We start from the raw sequence: 16,979 nt of genomic DNA, 5'->3' as shown, positions 1-16,979 counted from the left end.
CAAGCTTAAAGAATTGAATAGCTTGTCCAAGCTACCCAGCTGAAGAGTGTGAAAGCCAGGATTCGAAGCCATGACTTAATACCATGGTGTTAATCACTCAGCTGTTCTGCCTTGCCTTAAATTTTGTCTTTAGCCTCTTTCCTGGCACTGTATGACTTTTCTTCCTTTCTTTCTTTCCACCACACTTCCCACCTGCAGCCCTTCCCTCCCAAAGATAATTAAAGAACCAAATGGTAATACTAACTAAAAACAACAATCTAAAAAAGTAAATCTAAAACACATAGACCATTAATATTTTTTCTTGCTCTTCTATGTATGCAGACACATGTTTTGGTTTCATGATGGCCTGAGAGCAGAGCCGGTCTCTCAGGTAGTCTGCACTAAGACTAGGGTAGATTTAAATAATGATAACATTTCTTGTACATCCTCAAAGCAGATTTCAGGCCTAGAAGAGAACTTACACTTTATTAAAAGGCTGTTTTCTAAAGGTTTAGGTCTTGCCAAGAACAGCACTGTTTGATGATTAGAGGCCATTGGTGGTCTATGGCAGCCAAAGTGACATGGCTCTCGGTTGCCTCCCAAGAAGAAAGACAGCAAATATCTGAAGACTTATATAAAAAGATATTCAAACTTGATTACATGAAGTAGGAAACAAAGAATTGAGTGATGCTTCCAGAAAGGTTTGCAAAAGTCAAAAGAGCAAATATAAGTGGCTCTGAAAAAAGAAACAAAGTACCCCAAAGAAAAGTCTCCATACTTACCAAGAATAGTGTCTTGAGTGTTTTTTAAAGCGGTAGTTCCACTGACTGGGACTGCTTCAGCTTGTTCCGTTGGGATTGGGGTGGTCTAAGAAAGGGAAGGGCTTCCATGTTTCAAAGTTGGATGGGGGTGTAAAGAGCATGGCTCCAGTTGAGGGAATGAGCAAAAACAACATGGATTTACAATGCGCTAATCCTGCATACAGCCGCTACCCAGATGCCAGGCTTGAATTAAATCAGTGTGGAAAATTTTGGTTTGCTCAGTTCACTGCAACTCATCTGTGTGGGGACATTTAGAGTATATGTCTGGCAGATGTTTGGGGACTATTATTAAGTTATTTGGTAAATGTGTAAAATCTATTTTTAAAAAACTGATACTTAATATTTTTGCCAGCAGTTCACATATTATCCACTACACTGGAGTGGAGACATGGTATTCTGCCCTTTACAAGCTCTTTCCCCGCCCAGGCTCAGCCAGAGGTCTCTCCACAAGCATAACAATGGCCTCCAGCCTCCGCAGAAGAAGCCTGCTCCTTCTTGCCTGCCTCTCTGCTTTTGCCCACTTCTGTTTTGGATTTTTTCGTCTTGATCTCCACCTTGGTGTGATGGTTTATATTTTCTCTTGCTTTCTGGACCATCTTCACTTAGAGAATACATTTCAGTTACTATTAGCTCTTGCCTCACAATTGAAGGTCAGTTCTGCCTACTCCCAAAATCAGACAAAGTTCCTTAGACCCAAATCTAAAGCAGAAACCTGACCTGTCTCTCCCACTCAGATAGGGGAAGAAGTTGCACTGTTACACAATGCTTAAAACGGGTAGTCTACATGAAAGTCCTATGTACCAGTATACAATTTTCATCTGTTCCTTACCTACAAGGTGGATCCTTACTCCCTAAAGTCACATTTGAGTTTTCTTCTCTTTCTCCTCCTCCATTCCCCTTTCCATGCCCGTTGCATTGCAAATTCCATTGGCCTGGATCTCCTATGAGGGGATATCTGGCATTGTGTCCTGCTGTCTTGGAAAGAAAAAAAAGTGTGAGAAACAATTTCTCTCAAATGCAGCCTGCTCAGTGGCCAGAGGCAGATTAGTCTCCATACTATGAGTATGTGAACCAGAATAACATCGTCCCTTGACTGAGTGTTAAAGTATTTTTCTAACTTACTGAGTCATCACCAGTAATAATAGTTCACTTTAAATGTGACTTTCTTACTTAAGGACACAGAGGATGCTAAAGATTGTTTCCAAGTAGTTTCTGAGCACTTACCCTATAATACATAACTGCTGGCACACTACAAATGTTCAGAAAATGTTCACTCCCTTTCTCTCCTTTCACTTATCTTTTTCTTGTTTTCTCATTCACTTCTCCTCTCCTTTTGTTTTCCTTCCTTTCACCAATTTTCATCATTTCCTCTTTCCTTCTCATACCTCTGAGTGCTCTGGTGGTGGTGGTCTGGCTTGGAGAGGCTCCTGAGGTCTTCTGTCTAGACCTGTTCTGTGCAGTATGGCAGCCACCAGCCCCATGTGGCTATGGAGCACTGGACACATGGCTAGTCTGAATTGAGATGAACTTTGAGTGTGAAGTGCCTGCTACATTTCAAAGATTTAGTATAAAGAATGGAGAATATCTCACCAAAACTTTTTATAATAGTTGTGTTGAAGTGATATTTTATATATATTAGGTTAAATAATATATATTAAGGTTAATTTTATCTGTTTCTGTTTACTGTTTTGTGGCTACCAGAAAATTCAAAAATTCAATTTAAAAACTTACCAATTTCTATATGTGGCCCACACTTTATTTCTATTATAAAGTGCTGATCTAGACTGTGGGTAGTTATTTTGGTACTAGGAGAATGATCTGTATATTTGAGAGGCAACAGGTTGTATTGCCCAAACATTGGCACGTTTCATAGATTTACATAACTTATTTTTGGCTTATATAGACCTGGAGCTGGAAAAAGATACAATATTATTCTCAGAAATAGTGTCTTATCTTCTATTTTTTGAAAGAGAGGTAAATACATGTCCACTACAATGGTTTCTCAATCTTTGGTGTACTCCCCAAGCCCTGAAGATTTTATTGAGCTTTATTGTGGTATTAGAAGGGCAATATAAATACCATTTATCCTAAACTACTTATGTCTTCCTATCACTTTAGGGTATCATCCTATCCATTCCTTGGGAATGTTTCATCTAAGTTAAAACTGAAACAATAGAAAGGGAAGGAAAACTTCCAGACTCATTCTATGAAGCCAGTATTACTTTGATTCCTAAACCAGACAGAGACCCAGTAAAAAAAGAGAACTACAGGCCAATATCCCTGATGAATATGGATGCAAAAATTCTCAATAAGATACTAGCAAATCGAATTCAACAGCATATAAAAAGAATTATTCACCATGATCAAGTGGGATTCATTCCTGGGATGCAGGGCTGGTTCAACATTCGCAAATCGATCAACGTGATACATCACATTAACAAAAAAAAAAGAGAAGAACCATATGATCCTGTCAATCGATGCAGAAAAGGCCTTTGACAAAATCCAGCACCCTTTCTTAATAAAAACCCTGGAGAAAGTCGGGATAGAAGGAACATACTTAAAGATCATAAAAGCCATTTATGAAAAGCCCACAGCTAACATCATCCTCAACGGGGAAAAACTGAGCTTTTTCCCTGAGATCAGGAACACGACAGGGATGCCCACTCTCACCGCTGTTGTTTAACATAGTGTTGGAAGTTCTAGCATCAGCAATCAGACAACAAAAGGAAATCAAAGGCATCCAAATTGGCAAAGATGAAGTCAAGCTTTCGCTTTTTGCAGATGACATGATATTATACATGGAAAATCCGATAGACTCCACCAAAAGTCTGCTAGAACTGATACATGAATTCAGCAAAGTTGCAGGATACAAAATCAATGTACAGAAATCAGTTGCATTCTTATACACTAACAATGAAGCAACAGAAAGACAAATAAAGAAACTGATCCCATTCACAATTGCACCAAGAACCATAAAATACCTAGGAATAAATCTAACCAAAGATGTAAAAGATCTGTATGCTGAAAACTATAGAAAGCTTATGCAGGTAATTGAAGAAGATATAAAGAAATGGAAAGACATTCCCTGCTCATGGGTTGGAAGAATAAATATTGTCAAAATGTCAATACTACCCAAAGCTATCTACACATTCAATGCAATCCCAATCAAAATTGTACCAGCATTCTTCTCGAAACTAGAACAAGCAATCCTAAAATTCATATGGAACCACAAAAGGCCCCGAATAGCCAAAGTAATTTTGAAGAAGAAGACCAAAGCAGGAGGCATCACAATCCCAGACTTTAGCCTCTACTACAAAGCTGTCATCATCAAGACAGCATGGTATTGGCATAAAAACAGACACATAGACCAATGGAATCGAATAGAAACCCCAGAACTAGACCCACAAACGTATGGCCAACTAAACTTTGACAAAGCAGGAAAGAACATCCAATGGAAAAAAGACAGTCTCTTTAACAAATGGTGCTGGGAGAACTGGACAGCAACATGCAGAAGGTTGAAACTAGACCACTTTCTCACACCATTCACAAAAATAAACTCAAAATGGATAAAGGACCTGAATGTGAGACAGGAAACCATCAAAACCTTAGAGGAGAAAGCAGGAAAAGACCTCTCTGACCTCAGCCGTAGCAATCTCTTACTCGGCACATCCCCAAAGGCAAGGGAATTAAAAGCAAAAGTGAATTACTGGGACCTTATGAAGATAAAAAGCTTCTGCACAACAAAGGAAACAACCAACAAAACTAAAAGGCAACCAAAGGAATGGGAAAAGATATTTGCAAATGACACATCGGACAAAGGGCTAGTATCCAAAATCTATAAAGAGCTCATCAAACTCCACACCCGAAAAACAAATAACCCAGTGAAGAAATGGGCAGAAAACATGAATAGACACTTCTCTAAAGAAGACATCCAGATGGCCAACAGGCACATGAAAAGATGCTCAACGTCGCTCCTTATCAGGGAAATACAAATCAAAACCACACTCAGATACCACCTCACGCCAGTCAGAGTGGCCAAAATGAAGAAATCAGGAGACTATAGATGCTGGAGAGGATGTGGAGAAACAGGAACCCTCTTGCACTGTTGGTGGGAATGCAAATTGGTGCAGCCGCTCTGGAAAGCAGTGTGGAGGTTCCTCAGAAAATTAAAAATAGACCTACCTTATGACCCAGCAATAGCACTGCTAGGAATTTATCCAAGGGATACAGGAGTACTGATGCATAGGGGCACTTGTACCCCAATGTTTATAGCAGCACTCTCAACAATAGCCAAAATATGGAAAGAGCCTAAATGTCCAGCAACTGATGAATGGATAAAGAAATTGTGGTTTATATACACAATGGAATACTATGTGGCAATGAGAAAGAATGAAATATGGCCTTTTGTAGCAACGTGGATGGAACTGGAGAGTGTGATGCTAAGTGAAATAAGCCATACAGAGAAAGACAGATACCATATGGTTTCACTCTTATGTGGATCCTGAGAAACTTAACAGAAACCCATGGGGGAGGGGAAGAAAAAAAAAAAAAAAAGAGGTTAGAGTGGGAGAGAGCCAAAGCATAAGAGACTGTTAAAAACTGAGAACAAACTGAGGGTTGATGGGGGGTGGGAGGGAGGGCAGGGTGGGTGATGGGTAATGAGGAGGGCACCTTTTGGGATGAGCACTGGGTGTTGTATGGAAACCAATTTGACAGTAAATTTCATATATTAAAAAAAAAAAAACAAAACAAAAAAAAAAAAACAACTGAAACAATACTTGGGCAAAGCTAATAGCCCGTGGCTTTATCTAAGTTATAGCTGCTTTGACAGGTCAGAGTATCACATTGTAAATCTATACAGTGATACACAACAATAAACCAGTATGGAGAAAAAAATACAGTTAGATTGACTGACATACATTTCATTTTTTTCTTAAAAGTCCAGATTGCTAGATCAAAAGCAGTAAGACTTAAGTGGAAACAGTCTCAGAAATACACTTTACAGCAATTAAGATATTCAAATGTCTTTGCCACTGTCTAGTTGGTTGAATTGTGTTGTATAAGTATTTTAAAATATTTACTTTTTAAAATGGAGGTAATACCTGTTCAAGTAGAACAATGGATTAAGAAAAACATAAATCATTAACAATAGCAATTCAAAGAGGAAGGAAATTGTCACTAAGTAGAAATGCAAGCAATGACCAATAAACTTTGATTTTTTTGTCTGGAAAAGCAAGTTTGTAAACTACTGATTTAGAATAATAAGTGGATGAAAATCAAAAAGAATATTCTGAGTGTGTGGGTGGGAAGGAGGGCAGGTGATTAGCCAGGTGGCTAATAAGGGAAGGGTAGCTCCTTCAGGTGTAAAACAGATTTTAGGGGCACCTGGGTGCCTCAGTTGGTTAAGTGCCCGACTTCGACTCAGGTCACGATATCACAGTTGGTGGGTTCAATCCTGATGTTGGGCTCTGTACTGACAGCTCAGAGCCTGGAGCCTGCTTCAGATTTTGTCTCTCCCTCACTCTCTGCCCCTCCCCACTTGAGCTTTCTCAAAAATAAATACGCATTTAAAAAATCAGATTTTAAAGCAAATATAATTAAGACATTGTGGATATTCAAGAACATGGAAATAACTGGAACAAATAATTGTCACAGAAATTCATAAAAGGCAGTTCAATAGGAAACAAATAGTCTTTTTAGCTAGTGGTGCTAAGACAACTGGGTATCAACATGCAAAGGAATAAAGTTAGATCCATACCTCACATCATATACACAAATTAACTAAAAGTGGAACTTAGACCTAAATGAAAGAACTATAGAACTCTGAAAAGAAAACATAGGCATAATCTTTGTCACCATGGATTAGACAGTAGTTTTTTAGAAATGATACTAAAAGCACAAGAAACTAAAGAAAAAAATAAATTGGCCTTCATTAAAAAAAAAAAAACTTTTGTGCTTCAAAGAACATCATGAAGAAGGTGAAAAAACCCACATATTGGGAGAAAATAAAGTACTTGTAGTCAGAACATATAAATAAATTTTTTGACTCAAATACAAAAAAAGTCTATTTAAAAAATGAGTAGAAGGTTTGCAGAGTCCTTTCTCCAGTGAAGATAGGCAAATGGCCAATAAACACATGAAAAAGTGTTCAACATCATTAGTCATTATAGAAATATAAATCAAAACTACAATAAAATACAACCACCTGCATGGCTGTAATAAAAAAGAGACAATAACAAGTATTGATGAGGATATGGAGTAATTGGAACTCTTATACATTGCTGGTGGGAATGTAAAATGATACAGTTGCTTTGTATACAGTTTGGCAGTTCCTTGAAATGTTAAACCATATGACTCAGGCATTCTACTCCTAGGTATATACCCAAGGGGAAAACACACACACACACACACACACACACACACACACACACACACAGAAAGTTGTACACAAATTTTGTAGTTGTATTATTTTTCAACTTTTTTTTTTTTTTATTTATTTTTGGGACAGAGAGAGACAGAGCATGAACGGGGGAGGGACAGAGAGAGAGGGAGACACAGAATGGAAACAGGCTCCAGGCTCTGAGCCATCAGCCCAGAGCCTGACGCGGGGCTCGAACTCACGGACCGTGAGATCGTGACCTGGCTGAAGTCGGACGCTTAACCGACTGCGCCACCCAGGCGCCCCTATAGTTGTATTATTTATGATAGCCAGAAAGTGGGAATAGCTAATGTCCATCATCTAATAAATGGATAAACAAAATGTAGTATATACATATCTTAGAATATTACTTGGCTATAAAATAGAATGAAGTTTTGATACATTGCAACATCATGGATGAACATTGAAAGCAAGTGAAATAAATCAGTCATAAAAGGCCATGTTTTGTATGGTTCCATTTACATGAAATGTACAAAATAGGCAAATTCATGTAAACAGAAAGTAGATTACGGGTTGACAGAGACTAGGGGAAGGGAGAATGGGGAGTGACTGCTGACAGTGGGTGGTTTCTTTTTGGGGTGATGAAAATGTTCTGGAATTAATTTGTGACATTTGTTGGGCAATTCTGAATATACAGAACCTCAGTTGTATACTTTAGTGTGAATTATATTTCAATAAACTTGTAATTAAAAATTAGCTCATATAAATGATTTTAATATATAATTGAGACATTACAGAACAGTGAGGAAAGATTATTCAATAAATGGTATTGGGACTATCTACTTTACAATTTTGAGAATGTAATGAATTTATGTCTACACTGTGCTTCAAAATAAATTTCAGAGGGAATAAGATTTAAATATTAAAATTTAATCATGGAAAAAGCAAAACAACAAAGTAGAAGTAAATATCAGGTATTTATATATGGAGATGGAATAAATTTCTATGCTTAGAAACAATAGAAGAATCCAAAAATGAACATTTTAAAAACAAATATATAAAAATTAAGCAGTATATGATATAAATAGAAAAAATACTAATAAAAAGGAAAATAGATTGACAAAGAACACGTTGAAGAAATATGAATGACAAAGTTAATATCTTTATTGTGGAAAAATTTAGTTTGATAAGATATAAAAAATGGAGCTGAGGATATAAACAGTTAACTCACTGAAGAGAAAATCATACAATTCAAGGCAGGGTAAAAGTTGTATAATAGCATTTGTTATAAAAAGGTTACGTGCTATTGTGCAGAAAAAAAGTATCCATTCAGTCTGTGGGAGGGAAATAGTAAGGGACAGTGTACACGAAACGTGGAAAAATGCTCACTCATGCATGTAATCAAAGATGTGTATTTTAATAATTACCCTTTCTCCATCTATTAGCAAACATTATAATTCTTTTTTTTTACTTCTTTTAATATTTATTTATTTTTGAGAGAGGGAGAGAGAGAGAGAGAGAGAGAGAGAGAGAGACACACACACACACAATCTGAAGCAGGCTCCAGGCTCTGAGCTGTCAGCACAGAGCCCAATGAGGGGCTTGAATTCACAAACCGTGAGATCATGACCTGAGCCAAAGTCAGAGGCTTAACAGACTGAGCCACCTGGATGCCTCAGCAAACATTATAATTCTTAAAGATGATGTGAAGGAAAGATCAAAGTGGTATATTCTCAAGCATAGGCAATCAATGTAAGGCAGATCAACATCAAATGATAATTCTGTCACTTTATAAGCTGTGCGATTGTGGGTAACTAACACATTCTTGAATCTGTATTATTATCTATGAAATGGTGATAAATAATTCCTACCTTGTAGCATTGATACAGGTACTAATATTATATGCAAATAAGCTAGCTGAGCACTTGGCATGTAGCAACTGTGCAATAAACAGTAAATAGTATATTGGTCTTATAAATTAAGAAAGAACGAAGTTACATAAGAAAGAAATTTAGCAATAAGTAACAAGACCATAAGCAATAAGAAACAATAAAATGTTCATATTAATTGATCCAGTAATGTTACTTCTGGAATCATAAATTCCAAGGAAATAATCACTAATACTATTTTTATGGCATTATTTAGAATAGGAAATAATGTCCCATAATGGAAGAGTGGTTAAGTAAATTATGATTCCACTTACTGGGATGATGTGGCTGCCATAGAGAATGATAATTGTGAAGACCATGTATCTTCCTTTTATAAAGAAAAATTATAATTCTGTGCACAAAGTACACAACAGAGTGAAAAGGCAACTTATGGAATGGAAAAAATACTTGCAAATCATGTATCTGATAAAGAATTAATATCTAGAAAATACTAAGAACTCCAATAAACTCAACAATAACAATGGAGAAACAATCTGATTAAAAAGTGGGCAAAGGGATGGCTTTTCAGGGGAATTCTACCAAACATTTAAAGAAGAGTTAACACCTATTCTTTTGAAGCTGTTCCAAAAAATAGAAATGGAAGGAAAACTTCCAAATGCATTCTATCAAGCCAGCATTACCTTGATTCCAAAACCAGACAAAAACCCCATTAAAAAGGAGAATTACAGACCAATTTCCCTGATGAACATGGATGCAAAAATTCTCAACAAGATACAAGCCAACCGGATCCAACAATACATTAAAAGAGTTATTCACCATGACCACGTGGGATTTTTACCTGGGATACAGGGATGGTTCAATATCCACAAAACAATCAATGTGATAGATACATCACATCAATAAAAGAAAGGACAAGAACCACATGATACTCTCAATAGATGCAGAGAAAGCATTTGACAAAATACAGCATCCTTTCTTGATAAAAACCCTTAAGAAAGTAGGGATAGTAGAACCATACATCAAGATCATAAAAGTCATATATGAAAGACCCAACACTAATATCATCCTCAATGGGGAAAAACTGAGAGCTTTCCCCCTAAGGTCAGGAACAAGACAGAGCTGTCCACTCTCACCACTGTTATTCAACATAGTATTGGAAGTCTTAGCCTCTGCAATCAGACAACACAAAGAAATAAAAGGCATCCAAATTGGCCAGGAGGAGGTCAAACTTTCACTCTTCACAGATGACATGATACTTTATATGGAAAACCCAAAAGATTCCACCAAAAAACTGCTAGAACTGGTTCATGAATTCAAAAAAGTTGCAGGATATAAAATCAATGCACAGAAATCAGTTGCATTCCTATATACCAACAATGAAGTGACAGAGAAATCAAGGAATCAATCCCATTTACAATTGCACCAAAAAGCATAAAATACCTAGGAATAAATCTAACCAAAGAGGTGAAAAATATATACACTGAGAACTGTAGAAAGCTTACAAAAGAAATTGAAGAAGACACAAAAAAATGGAAAAATATCCCATGCTCCTGGATTAGAAGAACAAATATTATTAAAATGTCGGTACTACCCAAAGCAATCTACATATTCAGTGCAATCCCTATCAAAATAACACCTGCGTTCTTCACAGAGCTAGAACAAACAATCCTAAAATTTGTATGGAACCAGAAAAGACCCTGAATAGCCAAAGCAGTCTTGAAAACAAAAACCAAAGCAGGAGGCATCAGAATCCCGGACTTCAAGGTGTATTACAAGCTCTAATCAACAAGACAGTATGGTACTGGCACAAAAACAGACACTCAGATCGATGGAACAGAATAGAGAACCCAGAAATGGACCCACAAAAGTGTGGCCAACTAATCTTTGACAAAGCAGGAAAGAATATCCGATGGAATAAAGAAAGTCTCTTCACCAAGTAGTGCTGGGAAAACTGGACAGTGACATGCAGAAGGATGAACCTGGACCACTTTCTTACACCATACACAAAATAAAGTGGATGAAATACCTAAATGTAAGACAGGAAGCCATCAAGATCCTCGAGGGAGAAAGCAGGCAAAAACCTCTTTGACCTCAGTCGCAGCAACTTCTTGCTCAACATGTCTCTAGAGGCAAAGGAAACCAAAGCAAAAATGAACTATTGGGACCTCATCAAAATAAAAATCTTCTGCACAGCGAAGGAAACAATCAGCAAAACTAAAAGGCAACTGATGGAATGAGAGAAAATATTTGCAAACGACATATCAGATAAAGGGTTAGTATCCAAAATCTACAAAGAACTTATCAAACTCAACACCCAAAAAACAAATAATCCAGTGAAGAAATGGGCAAAAGACATGAATAGACACTTCTCCAAAGAAGACATCCAGATAGCCAACCAACACATGAAAAAATGCTCAACATCACTCATCATCAGGGAAATACAAATCAAAACCACAAGGAGATACCACCTCACACCTGTCAGAATGGCTAACATGAACAACTCAGGCAACAACAGATGTTGGTGAGGATGTGGAAAAAGAGGATCTTTTTTGCATTGCTGGTGGGAATGTAAGCTGGTGCAGCCATTGTGGAAAACAGTATGGAGGTTTCTCAAAAAACTAAAAATAGAACTACCCTATGACCCAGCGACCCAGCAATTGCACTACTAGGCGTTTATCTATGGGATACAGGTGTGCTGTTTCGAAGGGGCACATGCACCCCCATGTTTATAGCAGCACTATCGACAATAGCCAAAGTATGGAAAGAGCCCGAATGTCCATTGATGGATGAATGGATAAAGAAGATGTGGTGTATATATATATACACATACGCACACACACAATGGAGTATTACTTGGCAATCAAAAACAATGAAATCTTGCCATTTGCAATTATGTGGATGGAACTAGAGGGTATTATGCTAAGTGAAATTAGCGAAAGACAAATATCATGACTTCACTCATATGAGGACTTTAAGAGACAAAACAGATGAAAATAAGGAAATGGAAGCAAAAATAATATAAAAACAGGGAGGGGGACAAAACATAAGAGACTCATAAATATAGAGAACAAACAGAGAGTTGCTAGAGGGATTATGGCAGGGGGAAATGGGCTAAATGGGTAAGAGGCATTAAGGAATCTACTCCTGAAGTCATTGTTGCACCATATGCTAACTTGGAGGTAAATTAAAAAATTAATTAAATAAATAAATTTTAAAAAGTGAGCAAAGGATTTGAATAGATGTTTCTCCAAAGATGATACACACATGAACAACAAACACATTTTCAGCACTAATCATCAGGAAAATGCAAATCACAACCATAATGAGAGGTCACCTTACATGCATTAGGATAGCTGCATAAAAAAAACCAAAAAATACACAACCCCCCCCAAAAAGGGAAATAAACTCCATTGATGAGGATGTAAAGAAATTGGAAACCTTGTACACTGTTGATGGGAATGTAAAATGATGCATGTGCTATGAAAAAAACAGTATGGTGCTTCCTCAAAAAATTAAAAATAGAACCACCATGTGACCCAACAATCCCACTTCTAGGTGTATATACAAAAGAACTGAAAGAATCTTTGCACCCCCCCATATGTGTTGCAGCATTATTTACAATAGCCAGGAATGGAAACAACCTAAATGTTCATCAACTGATGAATGCATAAAGAGAATGTCACATATATCTATATGTGTATGTGTGCATGTATATATACACGCACACACACACACACACACACCCATATGCAATGGAATATTACTCGGCTTTAAAAAGGAAGAAAATCCTGTCACTTGCTACAACCTGGATGGGCTATGAGGACGTTATGTAAAGTGAAATAAGCCAGTCACAAAAAGGCAAATACTATATGATTCTATTTATATGAGGTATTTAAAGTAATCAAATTCATAGAAACAAAGTAAAATGGTGGTTGTTAGGGACTGGAGGAGAAATGACGAGTTGCTTAAGTAGTATAGAGTTTCAATTTTGCAAGATGACAAAGTTCTGTATGTCTACTGCACAATGTTGTAAGTATACTTAACACTACTCAACTATACACTTAAAAATGGTTAAAATGGATGGGGTGCCTGAGTGGCTCAGTCGGTTGAGCATCTGACTTCAGCTCAGGTCATGAACTCATCGTTGATGGGTTTGAGCCCCACATCAGGGTCTGTGCTGACAGTTCAGAGCCTGGACCCTGGTTCGGATTCTGTGCCTCTCTGTGTTCTTCTCTCTCTCTCTCTCTCTCTCTCTCAAAAATAAATAAAGATTAAAAAAAAATTTTTTTAATGGTTAAAATGGTAAATTTCATATTATGTGGGTTTTTTTTTTACCACAATTTAAACAATTTCATAAGTTGTATTTGTAAATATACAAATTTTGTATAATAAATGTTTTTTTATTTTGTAAAATAATATAAATTGAGTGCTTTTCACTGTACTGGGTGCTGCAGCTTTGGGGGAGAGGACTTTGGAGGGGTAAAGGCCTGATGGTCCATACAGGGCCATTTGGAAGGAGCAAGGAGAAGCCATTGAAAATTTTAAAACCGGGATATAGGATATAGAATGATTCTGTTTACATTAAAAAAAATTTTTTTTTTATTTATTTATTTTTGAGAGAGAGAGATAGAGCACAGGTGTGGGAGGGGCAGAGAGAGAGGGAGACACAGAATCCGAAGCAGGCTCCAGGCTCTGAGCTGTCAGCACAGAGCCTGGCGCAGCACTCGAACCCACAAACTGGGAGATCATGACCTGAGCCAAAGTCAGACCCTCAACCGACTGAGCCATCCAGGCACCCTTCCGTTTACATTTTGAGATATGGGTCTGACTACAGTGTGGAAAATGGATTAGCTAAATAAAATTTTTTTTACTACAACTATGCAAAAACATGCATATGAAGGAAAAAACTAAAGGGAATAAGCTTATGGGTGTCTATTTTCCTTAATTAAAAGAAAATTCTTGTTCTTGTATTCTCTAACCCATAAAGGGAGTAGCCAGCAAAGCCACACTATTTGAAATTTATAATAGAAGGAGAGACTTATTTAATCCCCCTCCCTACCTTTCTCTGGCTTGGTTTACCCTTGAGTCATGCCAATCAAAGTTCAGTTCAAGGCCTGGCTATCTCCTGTGCTGCCACCTAGTGGTAACTTCCAAGCTGTCAACAGAAATTAAGATTATGCCAATTACATTTTGTTTTATGTCAAATAATCACAGCACAATCTAGGAATATGGCTGAAATTATTCTAGTAAATAACCTGAAAGTATGTCTCTATATACTAGTCTTGACTGCAAGTGGTTGGAGGATCAACCTTGTGAGCTCTTTAAATCCCTTCCAGCTTTCTTTTATGTGGCTTAAATTGGAAAAAAAATTTTTTTTAATCTGGAAATTTTATATTAACATGGCATAATTCACAGTAAGAAATTCTGTTGGCTAGGTTTTTTTAATGTCAATATTTAATAATTAAAAGACACCAGTTTTATAAAAGTAATGATTTTTTGATATATCAGGGCTAAATTTTTTAAATTGGCAAATTCATTGTTTTATTTGCCAGCTTGTCATCTTGCAATAAGAAACTTCATAAAGTGTATAATCAGATAATCCTCAGGGACCAAAAATAGTATATTTTGAGATTCAAAAAGATGTATTTTAACATAAGAAAATCTGTGGTACTTGATAAATAATAAAGTTTAAATATGGCATAAATAAGAATTTTATCTCATAAAAGTACTTTGCAATGAATGGGAAATGTTAATTTTTTTCAGAAGAAAAACAGACCGTATATATCAAATCAATGTAAGATATTTCAAAAACTTACCTTATCCGTCTGAGATCTTTCCCTTCCCTCTCCTCCCCTCCCCTCCTCTTCATTTCCCTACCCTCCCTTCCCTTCCCTTCCCTTCCCTTCCCTTCCCTTCCCTTCCCTTCCCTTCCCTTCCCTTCCCTTCCCTTCCCTTCCCTTCCCTGTTTATCATTTGTAAAAACCATGCGGCAAACTTTTCTACTTTTTACGTTCCCAAAGGATGTCTCAACTTATGAATGAATCCACATTTTATTAAAAACAGAGGATTTGGACTCAAATGGTCCTCCAATTCTGACTATGACCTTTCTAGGTCTACATGTTACTTGGGCAAATGAGTCTAGTGGTCCTCATCTGCAAAATGGGATAAAAACCCTACTGACCTGTAGGGATTTTGAAGGATTAAGTAAAATAATGCATATAAGAAACTTAAAGTGCCTGGTTTGTGAAAAATGCTCAAGCAATCTTAGCAAACATTGTTACAAATAAAGAGAATCTCTGCTAATGAAATAGGTCTATAATTATGAAAGCACCATTTCTCAAAAATCTTCTACCAGATCAGTGGTATGATTTCTTTAAAACTCCATATGTCTGTGTTGAATGACTGACTCTGGTAACTTTTATTTAGTTGTTATTTTGAAGAAATTACAATCACATATGTATGTCAGAGTCTGTTCTTCCTTAGATACTGATCCTGTACAGTGCTCAGAATAGAAACAAGAAAATGACCCAGAGTAAGACCTGTTATAAAATTTTAATTAAAAGAATATAATAATTTAAATATTATATAATGTTTATTCATGCTTCAAAATATTTTAAAAAACTTCTTATACATCAGTGCCTTTTAAGTAAAGCTTTAAAAACCCTTGAATTAAGCAATTTTTGGTTAAAATAGAATTCATTTTAATAAACAAGCCTTCTAAATGCCATTTAAGGTTTCTTAAAGCATTCATTGTTGCTCACCATGTTGTTTAACTGGGGAAGCAGAACAAAGGAAGAATCTTTTATGATGTGATGTACCAGAAGTAAAAATATGTATGGTATAAATTAAGTACAGAAATCAGAAGGATGCAGAGAACAGCTCAGAGTGAGGAGTAAAGAAGTCATCTATAGAATGTTCCAGAAGGTAGTATGTTGGCAAAGTTCTGGATTGTTGGAGACATTGTCATGGACTGTCACAAACTGAGACTCTGACCAAGGCTCAACTTGGTCAGAGTAGGCTTGATGGATGGAAAAGTTGGCACCTCTGCTAAACCCTGAGAAACAGGGGAAGGTGGTCAGGATATCCATAGAGTGGACAAAAATGTGGGCAAAAATGCAGAATTTGAAATACATGGTACGGTTTGACCAAAGAAAGAATGCCTGGTGGTGCCTCTGCTAGACATCAGAATTAAGTCTCAGATTCCAGTATGCTGACCTAGACTCTGTGCTTCTGAAGTCAAGAATGCACTACTTATGAAGAGAGCTGTTGTATTCTACTTATGTAGTCAACACATGTGTTTTTAACTTATTATGTAGTAAAAACCCTTCCACACACTAAAGAACATGATATAATCTTTGCCTCAAAGAGCTTGGTGGTGACACCTATATGAACCTGCAGTGTGATAAGTGCTAGATAGGCATTATAGCAGAATGCTTAGAGCAAAGGTTTTGGCATTATCTGGATCCATGTTCCCACTGTGTAACCTTTGGTGCATTGCTTCATCTTTGTAAGCTTCAGGTTCCTCATCCATAAAATGGGGACTCTAAGAAAACCCATTTCATTTGGGTTGTTACAAGATTTATGTGATATAATGTCAGCCAAGTTCTTAGCATAACCCTGGCTCATGGGGAGTACCTAATAAATGTTAGCTAGGAAAAACACTGAGGTATGAGATATACAGGAAACAGTCCAATTGTGGGGAAGCTGAAGAAGTTGTAATAGAAGTTGTAACATAAGGCAAGACCCTAAGATGTTAGCTTGATACAGGTAGGGGCATGGGGACTAGGAGAGAAGGAGTAGTTCTAGAGGAGAAAAATTGTAGAGGTGAGAGATTAAAGGGCATGTTGAGGAAACTAAACATAATGGATAAATGAACATGTTTGGGGAGGTCGGTAGGTCTCTGATTGTGTG

At 36.9% G+C, this 16,979-nt stretch overlaps 1 long non-coding RNA gene across 1 annotated transcript; it reads right to left on the bottom strand.

Annotated features, from left to right (window-relative positions):
- Positions 1-763: 763 nt before the first annotated feature.
- LOC131519819 (uncharacterized) lies at positions 764-15,946 on the bottom strand. The gene is made up of 4 exons (XR_009265812.1): positions 15,830-15,946; positions 14,128-14,223; positions 1,630-1,775; positions 764-846 (listed from the first exon to the last, which is right to left on the bottom strand). It is a non-coding gene; the product is annotated as an uncharacterized LOC131519819 (long non-coding RNA).
- Positions 15,947-16,979: the final 1,033 nt, after the last annotated feature.

This window comes from Neofelis nebulosa, chromosome 8, assembly GCF_028018385.1.
Source record: "Neofelis nebulosa isolate mNeoNeb1 chromosome 8, mNeoNeb1.pri, whole genome shotgun sequence".
NCBI classification, from domain to species: Eukaryota; Metazoa; Chordata; class Mammalia; order Carnivora; family Felidae; genus Neofelis; species Neofelis nebulosa.
Note: the sequence above shows the minus strand (reverse complement) of the source record. Positions and strands in the feature narration are given on the sequence as shown.